Source organism: Camelus bactrianus, chromosome 24, assembly GCF_048773025.1.
Source record: "Camelus bactrianus isolate YW-2024 breed Bactrian camel chromosome 24, ASM4877302v1, whole genome shotgun sequence".
In the NCBI taxonomy this organism is placed as follows: Eukaryota; Metazoa; Chordata; class Mammalia; order Artiodactyla; family Camelidae; genus Camelus; species Camelus bactrianus.
In genome coordinates this window covers 16940022-16952685 of record NC_133562.1, presented here as the reverse complement: position 1 = coordinate 16952685, position 12664 = coordinate 16940022, and the positions used below count along the sequence as shown (strand labels likewise).

Here is a 12664-nt window from a genome sequence, read left to right as displayed (position 1 = left end):
TGCTGTATCTGGACTGAGGTTTTTTGAGAGTGATCTCTACACATTTTTTCCTTCCTATATTTTCCTTCTCCCTGCTTCTCTCCTGAGCTGGGGTTGGCCCTCCCCTGTCCTCATTCCCCTGCGGAAGGATGCAGCAGGCAGGTGAGCAGAGTAACCTCTAAGTCAGACTGAGTCTGTCTTCCGAAAGCCTGTGCTCTCTGGTCAGACCCAGATGGTCTAGAGTAAACACAGAATGAGAAGGATTTTCCCCAGAGTCAACAGGGCCTCCTGGGGCTGGAGGAAGCTGATCTATTTAGTAGCTGACCTTGCTAGGACACAGACAGGAAACAGCTTTACTTTACCAGCTTAAAGAAACACATGTAAACACGTTTAGTTGAATTTCCATTCCTGACTCCTTGACATCCCAGGCTTACTTTCACTTGGAGGGTGGTAAACGTCCAGGGCCACTTAAGTTAAAATGTCAGCACCCTATCCCCATCTAATCCTAAATCTCTCCCCTCCTTGCTGCTCAGGGCCGACCTCACAGCATCACAGGGAGAAAGGGGAGTGTGTGGTCTCTTGGCTCTCCCTCCTTCACCTCTCAGTCTGCTCCAGAGCAAGGAAAGGCCACCTCCCTCTCTGGTCACTGACAACTCCTCTCTTTCAATGAACTCTCCCATTTGAATGTTCGTCCTTCCCTTCCATCTGGACGTGGGGCTGAAGGGCTGGGCCAGTTTACCCCTCTAGTCGGTTCTGCGGGGATGCCCTTGAGGATGTGAGTGTGTAGAACGGAAGGCGGCTGAGCCTAAGTGCTCTGCTTTCCAGGGAGCACTGCTGGGATCCTGGGGTTGGGGGATTCTGGCAGAGGCCAGTGGTTTGCTCCAGAGGCCTGATGGCAGTGCTCCTGTGCATGGGGCCACGAACCCAGGGCAAGAAGGGGTCAGAATGCAGGGGGGCCTCCAAAGACTGCCACCCGACGGAGCTGCTGGAACCTTCAACTTCCTCCTTCATCCGGTTACTGTCTGAACTGCCTGACTCATAGTGAATAATGCACACACAGTAACACCTGCCGTGATGCTGTCAGGGGAAGGGGGCTCCCCCAAATTCAGTGTTGTAAGACACAGGGTCAAGTTATGAGGAAATAACCTGTGAAGCCAACTGACCACTGTTGAACCTGGCTCAGACTTCTGCAGGTACAGTCCTGGTTGGAGGAGGGCCTGGCAGAGGTGGCGGGGCTGGGGGTGGTGAGCAGGGTGGCCTGGGAGGGGCAGAGAGCTCAGCTCCACATAGCGGTTTCTGTGGGATCACCATAATGGGCTGTGACAGTGGGAGGCACGGAGCCATGCCAATGCCTCTGTGTATGGGACACAAGATCTCCCTTCCTGCTCGTTCCCGGAACTGTGAAGCCACCCTGTGAAAGGAGAGAGAAAGAGGTCTTTCCAGAGACCTTTCTCCCTCCATGAGACCCAACAGACGGGGCGTCTAGTCTGTGAGAGGTGTGTCATGACGTGGGCAGGAAGCGAGTCACCCCGGTACCATGGGGCGGTCCTAGGTTCATAACTTGGTCAGCTCGGTCGGGTGAGGTAACCTGCGGGAAGGCCCATGCGAGTTATTAGTGGTGTCTCCTTCCAAGTGAGGGGCTGTCTGCTTGCCTTGGTGGCCTGCAGGGACGTCACGGAATTGGGGACCCCAAAGCATAGCAGTTTGGGGACAGGTGAAGGAGAGAGACCCAGCAGCCCCATCACAGGACTGAGCTGCAGATGGATGGGGCTCTGCACGCTGGGCACAGGGCCTGGCATGCAGGATGTCCTCAGGACACAGAGCACCCGGGACTTTGCAGGCGCGGTTCTCAGGCTAAATCCTAGCTCCCCCTAAACTTCACCAACCAGCTGAGCAAAGTGCAATGGAGTTGTTTACACGGGTGGCATAAAATCACAACGTGACTTCCCCCTACATGGAGAAGCTGGGAAGAGTTTAAGAGTGCCATGATTCCAAATTTCACGTGTGATCGAAAGCACGTTTCAAAACAACTTCTATAGCATTTACTCCTGGCCTAGTAATTTTGCAGTCTAAGTCATTAATCAGTCCCAGCACAGGATCTGCAGCAATAGAACACTGAGTTACGGTCATTACAGGATGGCTGGTTAAAGAGAGAATACGTTGAGATGCAACTGTCTTGAGTGAAATCAAAGGGTTTCTCATCCAGGCTCCCATCTGAGTCGGGCACTCTCCTTTGTCAGGAGGTTACGTCTAGGCGTCTACCCGAACGTGGTGTGACACTGTCAACCTGCCATTCCCTCTGAATGAGGACTTCAAACACTTCTCACAGTCTATCGTCAGGAAACCAATAGCACCCTTGAGTGGGGGAAATTCCTGGAGGGTTCACTGAAGGAAGAGTTTAGAGGGGTGTGGCTGGGTGTCAGGAAACCAGAAGGTGGGGTGCAGCTCAGGGGCTGTTATGGAAGGAGAAAGCCTCACGGAGAAGGCTTCCTGGAGAGGACCTGGGTCCTCCGGTTGGGAGCTGGGACTCCGCCCAGAGGGAGCAAGGGGGACCAGCATCCTGACAGCACTCTCCCCGCCCTCTCCTGCTGGGGCTCCCCGTGGGCCAGGGAGCCCTGGGTCTGCCCTGGATCCCAGTCAGCCCCTGGGGCAGGGAGCAGGAGGAAGAAGAGCAGAAGACAGACCTGGAAGATCGTCTGTCAGAGGAAGGTGTGTTTTCCAATTTTAGATACACTTATTTGGGATGTGAAATATAGAGGGGGTAACACCTAAAGAAAAACTGAAAAACAGCCTGTGTGGATGGTAAGCTGAACAGTTGCAAAGATGCAGCACTGGATTTTTAACGCTGAAGTGTTATTTTATCTCAAGATAAATTTCTATCTAACGGGAACAAAAATATAATCATGTAAGATTCACATGAACATAACATCAGTTAACCAGCACTGTGATCTGGGCACCCACTGGAGCTGGGGCTGTGTGAGAGCTGAGTGGCTCTGACTCTCAGGATCAGGGGGTTCAAGGCACTTGCTGTGTACTAGTTTCAGGTTAACAGTTGGTCTCCAGGGATTAGATAAGAAGGGGTAACTACGCAGGCACCTGGTTGTGCAAGATTTCTCCAGCGGTTGTGCTGGATTTCTCTGGGGCAAGAGGTAAAAATGTGGTGCCTACCCCAGTGCCCTCACCAGCGCTGGGCTCCGAGGCTAAAAATGTTTCTGAGAGTCACTGTCCTTTTCGACTCCTGATTGCCAGGACCTGGTGTGACCTAACGCAGAGCCAGCCCAAGTTCCAAAAACAGTAAAAGAATTAGGAAGGCAACAAAGAAAGGCAGGAAAAGGGAAGAGAAAACAAACAGCCAGGAGACGCAGGCCAAGACAGAGCCACGAGCAGACAGAAAGAGACACTGGAGATTATACACACGGAGAAACAAGGATCAGAAGAATGGGGAACTGGAAAACAGCTAGATGATATTTAAAGACTTCCTGGGTTTTGGTGGCAAACGTGTTTATTTTAACAATTGCTAACAGCTTGGGTTGGGTCCATGAGAATCAATGCTCAGTGCCTTTGGAAATACTGACAAACTCTCCAATGATGGAAATGACTGTCAACCTCACTATTTATTTTTGAAATGAAGGCATATTTTATTAATGAGTTTTATTAATGAGTTCTAAAGATTTTTACAAATAGAATGTGATGAAACAAATAAAAATGTGGTTTTAGAAACGTACGTTTGAGCAATTGATTCTGCTTGGGGGCGGGAGTGGATAGTATTTACTTGAAGATATATCTGAAATAGACCCTGGTGGGTTGCCAGGCCAGGGGCACAGCATGAGGCCTGAGGCATGGAACAGCTTGGGGCCAAGGAGTGAGCGGTGAGGCCACACTCAGAGGAAGCAGGACCATGCCAGGGCTGGTTAGACGGGCCTTGTCAAACGTGAGCATGAGAACTGCGCTCTCCACCTCATGGTAGAGTGTAATGAAATGGAGGCCAACATGCTTCAGATATTAGGAGATTCTAACTTCTGTCATATATGCTTTTAGAGTTTTCATTTAAAAAAAAATAAGGTCATTTTGCCAATAGGAAAACCCAGTAATGTTTTAGGAGATACACAGACGTGACATAGATAACACGTGCAGTCATTTATGAGAGAAAGTTGTACATGAAAAGATGTTCCCCCTCATGTTTGTTTCTAGAACCATCCCTGAATGAGCAGACATTGTGAAGGTAGACATTCTTCTGCCATATGCTAGGCATTAAATCAGTCAACCTTACATCAGGTGTGTGTGGCAATATCATACCAGCAATTTATAATCTAGTTAGAGAGAAACGTGTAGAAGAATCAACGAGAAAATAACACAAGGCAGAACTTAGCAAAGGGCTTAATTGTGCAGTTCGGCTGTCAGGGTGACAGCAGTTCAGACACAGGCTCGGGTGGTGTTGACGGATTCTTAGGGAAGTCAAGAAAGATGCCAGCTGGGCCTGGAAGGATGGAAAGAATTTGAACAGTGCAAGAGAGAGAATGTGCCCCTTGAGGGGTGGGGGCAGCGCGGCCACAGGTGCAGAGGAAGGAGTGCAAACTGACAGCGCTGAGGGTCCTGAGTGAGGCGGGTGGGGGGTCAGGGTCTGGAAGAGTTAGTACTAATTCTTAGAAGCCATTGTTTTCTGAAATGTTTGCGTCAAATGAAAAAGCAGCTCTTCATGAATTTAGCCCCACAAGGTACTGCTAGAGCATCGTTCCGGCTTCGTTCTTCCTGGGAGCCGGCAGGGATGGTACACAATGACCCCGTCTGCAGCTGGTAAGGATGCTGGCATTCACAGCAGCAGTCGGGATTGCTCGTTGTTGACATTTCCTGGCTTACGTTTTTTTTTTTTAAATCGCAACCAAGGAGACTCAAAATAGCCCTTCACTGGTGAATTCAACAAAACATTTATGGAATAAATAATACACAAAGTCTTCCAGAAAACTGAGGAGGAGGGAATACCTCTAAATCCAATGTGAGAGGCTGGTATTACCCTAATACCAAAACGAGGTGAAGACGCCACAAGAAAAACTACAGGCCAATCATAACATAGATGCAAAAATTCTTAACAAAATTGTATCAAATCAAATCCCACATTATACTAAAAGGATAATACATCCTAACCAAGTAGGACTTAACCCAGGAATTCAGGATGGGTCTAATGTTCAAAAAGTACTTAGTCTAATTCTTCATATTAACAGATTAAAAAGAAAACTATATGATGACCTTAACAGATGTGGAACAAGCATCCGACAAAACCCTACTTCCTCTTCTGATTAAAAACTCTCAGCAAATAGAAGGCGACTTCCTCAACTGAGAAACGGCACCTATGAGAAGCCCACAGCTAACATCAGACTTAAGGATCAAAGATGAATGCTTCCCTCTGTGATCAGGAAAAAGACAGGACGTCTGCTCTCATCCCCTCTGTTCAACATTGCCCTGGCGATTCTGGCTGGTGCAATAAGCAAAAAAGAAGGATCAGAGCTTTGAGTGGCTCAGGCCTGATGCTGGGAGAGGGGCCAGGTCCTCCAGGAATGCCTCTGATGTCCTCCAGCACATTACCAGACATCCGATAAGTTGCTGACTCAAACCAGCTTGGTCACTATGTAGCTGTGAGACCCTCCCCTCCCCAACCCTTGAACACTATTTCATTTTATTTTTAATTCTCTTGAAATTTCTGTTTCTTAAGTGATGGGATTGGCATAATAGCAACCCACTGCCAATTTGTCGGGAAGACTAAATGCAATAAGTGTATGTGTACACTGCAAAGGCTCATTCCAGCATCTGGTTTTGCTACACTCGTGCTGAGTGGCGAGCAGAGTGATGCGACCTGCTGAGCACGCAGGCAGGTAGGTGTGAGGTGCGGGACTGGAGGAGAAGGTGTGGAGGAGGAGGGGCTCAAGACGGGGCTAGAGGTGCGGGCTGGCACCTGCTGACCTGTAGCGGGACCAAGCCCAGAGAGGAGCAGGCTCTGCGGGCCCCAGCTGGGTGCTGGGGCGGGGTAGGGGAGGGCTGCAAAGGTGGGGCAGGGCGGCTGGTGGGAAGAAGGGATGGGGACTCAGGAGCCCTGGATCAGATCTGTCAGCCAGTCTCCTCCTTACTGCTCAGCAATCTTCGCTGACCTTGAGGAGCTCTCCCCACCCCTAGGCTCCTCCTAGTTCAGAGGAAAGTGATCTGACGAAAACAACCCACAGTGGGACACCAGGGGTGGTGACTCAACGCTTGACCTCTTTTGGGAGTCTCTGCTTTTTAAAAGAGCCCCAGGACGAAGGCAGTGCCCAAAGTGACTCACCCGGAGTGTGGTGAGGGCTGGAGCGCACGCCCATGAGATATTTTCGGTCATATTCTTCCGGACCGAGTGCCCTCCTCTCAGACTGAGTTGACTGACTGCTTGCCCTGCAGGGGGGGCTGGAGGGAGGGCCCTCAGGAGAGGATGAGGCAACTTTGTCAGAGGAGGCACCATGAGGGGGGAGGTGATGCCAGGGAGAGGAAGGGCAGATGTGGTTGTTTCATGGTCCGTAAGTGGCCCGGCGAGGAGGACTCAGCGATGTAAAAGCCAGCGGGTCTGGCCAGCCACAGGGGAGTGACCAGGAGGGCTGGGGGCTAAGGAGGGAGACACACTGAGTTCACGGAACGTGTGCATCACGGCGGGCGGGAGGAAGCGGATTTCCATTCCTCTCAGAGTGAGTAGTACCTGCTCGGGTCTTTGTATGGAGACAGTCCTTTCATTGTGGAATCACGAACCATCGTGCCCCAGGTCTGGGAACACACACTCACCCTGCCCACAGTGGGAGCTGCGGGGCCTTGATCCGTCCACTCCTTGGCCCGGCCAGTCCTGCATACCTTGAGTGGTTTGGAGAAGCTGGGTCACTTCTGAACATGAACCGGTTGTGGGGTGGCTCCAAGATGTGGCTCCTGGGAGCTTTAACTGGAGAAAACAATGAGGCACAAGAGTGTTTGGATCCTCTTTAGTTGTGATTTAAAAAACAACCCCCCCCAAAAAAAACCCAGGAAGGATGACAACCAAAATTGCTTCAGCTCTTGTCATCAGTACCCATGGCCCTAGTGGTCCAATATCTGAACTCCTTCCTGAGCCTGGGGCTCCCTTCCCTCTACAGAAGCTGAAAATAACAGATTCTCATTCTCTGAGTTCCTCTTGTGACTTGGGCCCAAGCACAGCCACGGGCTGCCTCCACCCCCAGGCCCCACCCAGACTCTGGGCGTAGAGGTGGTGGCGTGTGTGGCCAAGCGGTCTGGTGACTTGCCCGCAGTGGCCCAAGCACTGTCTCGCCTGCAGCTCTTTTTGGCCTCAGATCTTTCCCTTCATGCAAATGCTTCACTTCCCAGCGGCCCCTCCTAAGCCCTTCAGCCGTCAGCGTCCTTGCTGCAGTCCAAGCTCTGCTCCTGAGGCAGCACACCCATGGCCCGCGTGGACACGTCTGCTGTTCAGCGTCCACCCAGAGCTGGTCCTGGGCCCGGCACAGGGAGACACCGGATGAACCAAGCACTTCTCATGAGAATCACCAAATGATTCTCCTCAGAGTCTTAGAGATGAAAGTGGTCTTCGAGATCAGCTCTGCTTCAGGTATGAGGACCTCACGGTCCAGAAGGATTTTATGCTTCACTGGAGGTCTCCCTTTCGTGTGCTTTCTGCCACACTCTGCTGCTTCTCCTCTTACTAGGGGCATTTATTTGGCAAACACACTTATTCGTGATAAAGATTAATGAAACATTCCTTGACCATCTTATTTGCTGCTGGTGGGAAGGTGATTGGTACAATCTCTTATAGCTGTTGGCACAGCCTATCATCCAGCAATTCCATTCTTGGTATTGCCCGACAGAAATGTGTACATGAATGCACCAGAAGATACTTACAATGCACAGCTTCTTAATTCAACAGCATCCCAAAACCCTGGAAATCACCCAAATGTCCAGCAGAAGAACGGATACATTGTGGTGGGATCTCATAAGGGAAAACTATACAGTGATGAAAATGGAACACTGCTACATGACTCAGAGATGAATCTCACCAAAAAGAGAGACCCAAAAGAAATATGGTGTGCAGAACTTCATTTATAAAGACTTCCTTCAGAGGGCATAGGGGAGTAGAGGAGATTGGCAACGGGCATAAACCACAGGCTTTCAAGACACTGACGATGTTTTATTTCTTGACCTGGATTAGCAAGTATTTACTTTGTAAAGATTCATCTGACTGTACACTTGTGATTTGTCTACTTTTTATATGTGAGTTATACTTTAATACAAACTTTTATTTTTAAAATGTCTATAAACTCAGGTAAATAAGACTGGTAACTTACTTTGGAGATAAGGAAATTGAAGCCCAAAAGAGTTACAATACCTTAAAAAAAAAAATCTTGATCTTCCAAATTAAATCTCCTAAAGTCCATACACTGAAGCGCGTGTCCCTGGTCTCTGAATGCTCACCCTCTCCACCCCAGGGCCTCATTCAGGCAACTGTGATGATTTTAGACACACTTCTAACACCTCTGGGGATCTGTCACTTCAGTCCATAAGCATATTAAGAAAAGAAAATCTGCGAAGTATATGAATGTGCTAGGAGAGATGTCTAAAGCCAACTCTTTAATGGCAAAAATGAAAATCAGAAGGCAAGAACTCCAAGTGCATGTTGGTGCAGGGCCATTTAGGATAGAGGAAAACACTCTACACAGCAGCTAGCACTCATGTAATGTTCCTTGTCTTAGAGCAGAGTACAGATGCTCAGATGTTCAATCCACACTGATGATTTCCAATCCTTCCAAAAGGTTCAGATCCTTAGTGCAAGTAGATGGGGAACCAAATAGATCATCTCAGAAATTGCTCCCCAACAGGGACAGAGAGTTGCTATAAGTGAACACAAGCTAAGGCAAGAGGCCAGAAGCCACTGGGCACACAAGTCCCAGGATGGGCTCAAGGAGCCACGGCAGGAGCTCGGGGAGGGTTGGGTAGGGCCCTCCAAGAGCTAGGAGAGAAGTGAGATGAAGGCCAGGGCAGCTGGACCCGGTCAGAACCCACTCAACACTCAAGTGCCCCAGGAAGAGTTAGCAGAAAAGATAATGAGATCAGTCATAGGGCATCATAAGTAGTTTGAGACTTTACAAAATGAATAGTTCTCTAAAAAATGGTCAGCGCAATCTCGCATTCCATTTCCTGCTCTTCCAAAGGCAGGGGTTGCCTCATCAGGAAGCCAGGCCTCCGTGGACAAGGTAGGGTGGGGGTTTCTGTGCCCCACGGGGCTCTGGGCCTCTCCAGTGCCCCACCAAGGAGGAAGCTGGCTGACACTACCCCTTTACCCAGAATGGGTCTCCTGCCCTTGGCTGGCCAGCCCCTCTTCTGGCCCTGCCCCGTTCCCAGGGCTGCGCATGCTGTGGGAGCCAGACTGGTCGGTTCACCTGCCTTGGGGCAGGAGCAGCAATGTCTTGTGAGGACGTGAAATGACGGGCACCTGGGAGGAGGCCTCAGCTTCTCAGCGTCTTTTGAGGATTTCTTTGCAAGCTCAGGAAATGAGTATCTCTGAGCCTCCATCTCCTCACTGTTTTATCCCACAGCCAACTGTCCCCAAAGCTTTCTGACTGACCTTCTCCTGTATTATCTCAAAGTGCAAGCACAGCTGACAGAAACCAACATCACGTGTGAACAAAACAAACAAAGGTCAACAACGTAGCAGCAAAATTAGGAACCATGATACGGGAGGGGGGTTGGAAATCAAAGAAGGCTGACAATTTAAGAAGGCAGGTGTTGTCACAGCCTGGGGATTAGCAAATTTGAGGTCTGCAGAGAGCAAAATAGGGAGGAATCTAAGATGACAGAATTATAGTAATTACAATATTCTTTCCCTATGATATGCACAAAGAGTAAGTGTTAAAAATAATCATTCATTTTAAGTAATGGGTGGGGCCTCTGTTAAGAGTGGAGGGAGGACCAGTGCTCAGAGGCAGTTCCCTGGGGTGAAAAATAAGGAGGAGCATGATCCTGGCTCTCAGAATGAAAGGGAAGTACCCCACTATTTGGGAAGACCTTTGTCAGCATTTCAGGGCCATATGTGCAATGTTAAATTAGTGTTTATGTAACAGGCGTGGGTTTAAGAAGTAATTCCAGTAAGCAAAAGGGACCTTAAAACTATTTTCTCTCATTCAGATTTTGCAAAGCAAGAATCACTGTTGAGGTCAAAACTTAGAGAGGAGACTGCAGGAGCCTGGGACCCAGAGGGGCAACGCCCCTGGAGGGGTTGCCTTCACAGGGAGTCGATGTAAAATGTGCAGCCTGGAGCTAAGCTGTGCGCAGCCTGCCACGTGGATGCGGCAGCCATGGTGGGCCCACGGCACCGCCAGTTTCTTTGAGAGCTTCTTTTTAAGCCCTTTCTCATGATACTGTTTTCCAAACTTTCCTATGACCCGTCCCAGTCCTCTGGCCCCACCCTCCACCCTGCACAAGAGGGCCATCTCCTGGTTGTGCCCTTCTGCACCCAGCAAGGAGTCTGGAGGCTGGGACATGTGCCCACCCAGGTCCTCACCTTCCTGCCTTCCCTCCTCTTAAACATGTCCTGGGTACTGGGACCCCAGAATCTCCTGCCCAGATGGCCCCATGCATGCCTCCAGGGCCTCTGTGGGCCTCATCCCTGAGGTCTACGTGTACAGCCGCAGGCCCAGGTGTGGCCAGGTGAAGGCTGCTGGGGAGGGCTGGGGAGAAGACAGGCAAGTTGGATGCGTGGGATGGGGTTTCACCCGCGTGCACACTGTCACCTCATGACGCCCAGTGAGTAAGGGGTGAAAGGGAGGGGCAAGGCGCTGGCACAGCTGTCCCCGGGCCAGGCTGTCCCCGGGCCAGGCTGTCCCCAGGCTACCACCCCTACAGCAGAACTCCACGGAATCTGAGGACCCTAAATCCGGCTTTGGCCTTCTCAGTTATGAAGGTATGTTTGCTGAGGCAGAAGGTAGGACATACTCTATTTTATGGTTTATTAGGTTGATTTGTGCATTTAAATATCCAGACACATGGTAAGTAGGCTTCCATTTATATTCTTGCCCCGGACCCTGCAAATGTTAGGGTCAAGCCTATTTTCAGTCACTCTCTCTTTTCTGCCTTTAAATATTTCCATGCATCTGTCAGGTGAAAAATAAGCAACTGTGGGAACAGAGACCCCTCCCCACCCTCCACTGACCTGTGTTCTCTCCTTCTAGACAACGATTAACAGTTTAAGTAACGAGGCAGTCAGCAGAGCACCAATGAGGGCCTGCAAGGCTCTGAAAATCGTGACAAAATAAAACCTGTCTCTGCCCAAGTGAGCCTACAATCCAAACACTGTAGTTTGTCCTGTGATGGAGGAAACAGGCCACCAGGCGTACCTCCTTGAGGGACGTCTCACTTGGTTTTAAGGGAGGAACGGAGATCAGAGAAGGTTCCTGAGAAGTGATATCCAAAGAACAAGTCCAGACAGGACCATGACCATCTCTGGGCTCCCTCTGTCAGCTTCTGGTTACGGTGGGGCTATTCTGGCTCGCGCAGCCCCACAGTTCAGGACACGCACTGCAGGCTCTGCTCCTCTCTCAGGGGCTGGGAGCTGGGGATCCTGAGGGTCTTGACTGCAACTTCAATGTTTCTCCGCATCACCAAGGAGTCCCATGCCAACTGGAGTAGCCACTGTTTATACAGTGAGCAACAACCATCACACTTCACACAAGTTACCAAGAGAAGAGGGGTGACGTGTCTTCCAGCTGATGGCATGATCCCAATATGCACTGTGTTTCCTGAGATTTTTGACACGATAGATACTTTACAGCTCAGACGATGTGGGGTTGTTTGACAAGCACGTTACATCTGACTCTTGAACAACACGGGGGTTGTGGGGCCCACCCCGTGCAACTGAAAATCTTCATATAACTTTACAGTCAGCCCTCTGGATATACGGTTCCGCATTCATAGATTCAACCACCCGGGGACTGTACAGTACCATACAGATGTATTTATCAAAAAAAAATCCTTGAATAAGTGGACCTACACCATGCAAATTTGTGTTGTTCAAGGTCAACTGTATTTATTCTTAATCATTATGTCTTAACTGGGATCAAGACTCTAGCTAAAGCTGCTTAATTGGCAGCCACAGTGAGGGCATCAGCATTCGCTTTCACCACAGGAAGTGTGGCACTTGGTGAGGGACACAGGAGCAGGAGGTACCAGCGAGGAGGCTGGGGAGGAAGTACAGAGAGAGGCCCCGTACTGCCACAGACACGCCCTGCAAGTTCTTAGGAACAACCGGGGAAGGGACTTAGGGAAGGCTTAGGCCCTGCCTCCACACAGAAGCTAGCAGAACACAGGTTATCAGTGCTCACTTATCTCTAGCAGTAGGCATGGGAGCATGTAAGCTACCCCTGCAACCGAGTGCGTGGGGCCCCCGCATGGGCTCAAGCTGTGTGGTGATGGCTGCCAAGGTGGCCATGGAACAGGTTTCTCCCCAGCCCAGAACTTCTGCTCCCTTGAGTGGACATCCTCCCGCATGCCTCTCACTTTCCTTGTTGCTAATCATCTGTTGGTGTTCTGCCACTCAACCCTTGATGACCCTGGCAACTGCCCACAGAGAGTCTGTCCAGAGGAGAAGAAATGTAATGTTCCTCTTTCCCTGCTAGACTGGGGGCTTCCTGAGAGCAGGGAC

The 12664-nt window shown here is 50.2% G+C and overlaps 1 long non-coding RNA gene across 1 annotated transcript in view; it reads right to left on the bottom strand.

Annotated features, from left to right (window-relative positions):
- LOC123614600 (uncharacterized) overlaps nucleotides 1-12664 on the bottom strand; it is a 28696-nt gene that overhangs the window by 14532 nt on the left and 1500 nt on the right. The window contains exon 2 of the long non-coding RNA XR_006722031.2: nucleotides 6775-6925. This is a non-coding gene — a long non-coding RNA (uncharacterized LOC123614600). The remainder of the gene's footprint in view (nucleotides 1-6774; nucleotides 6926-12664) is intronic.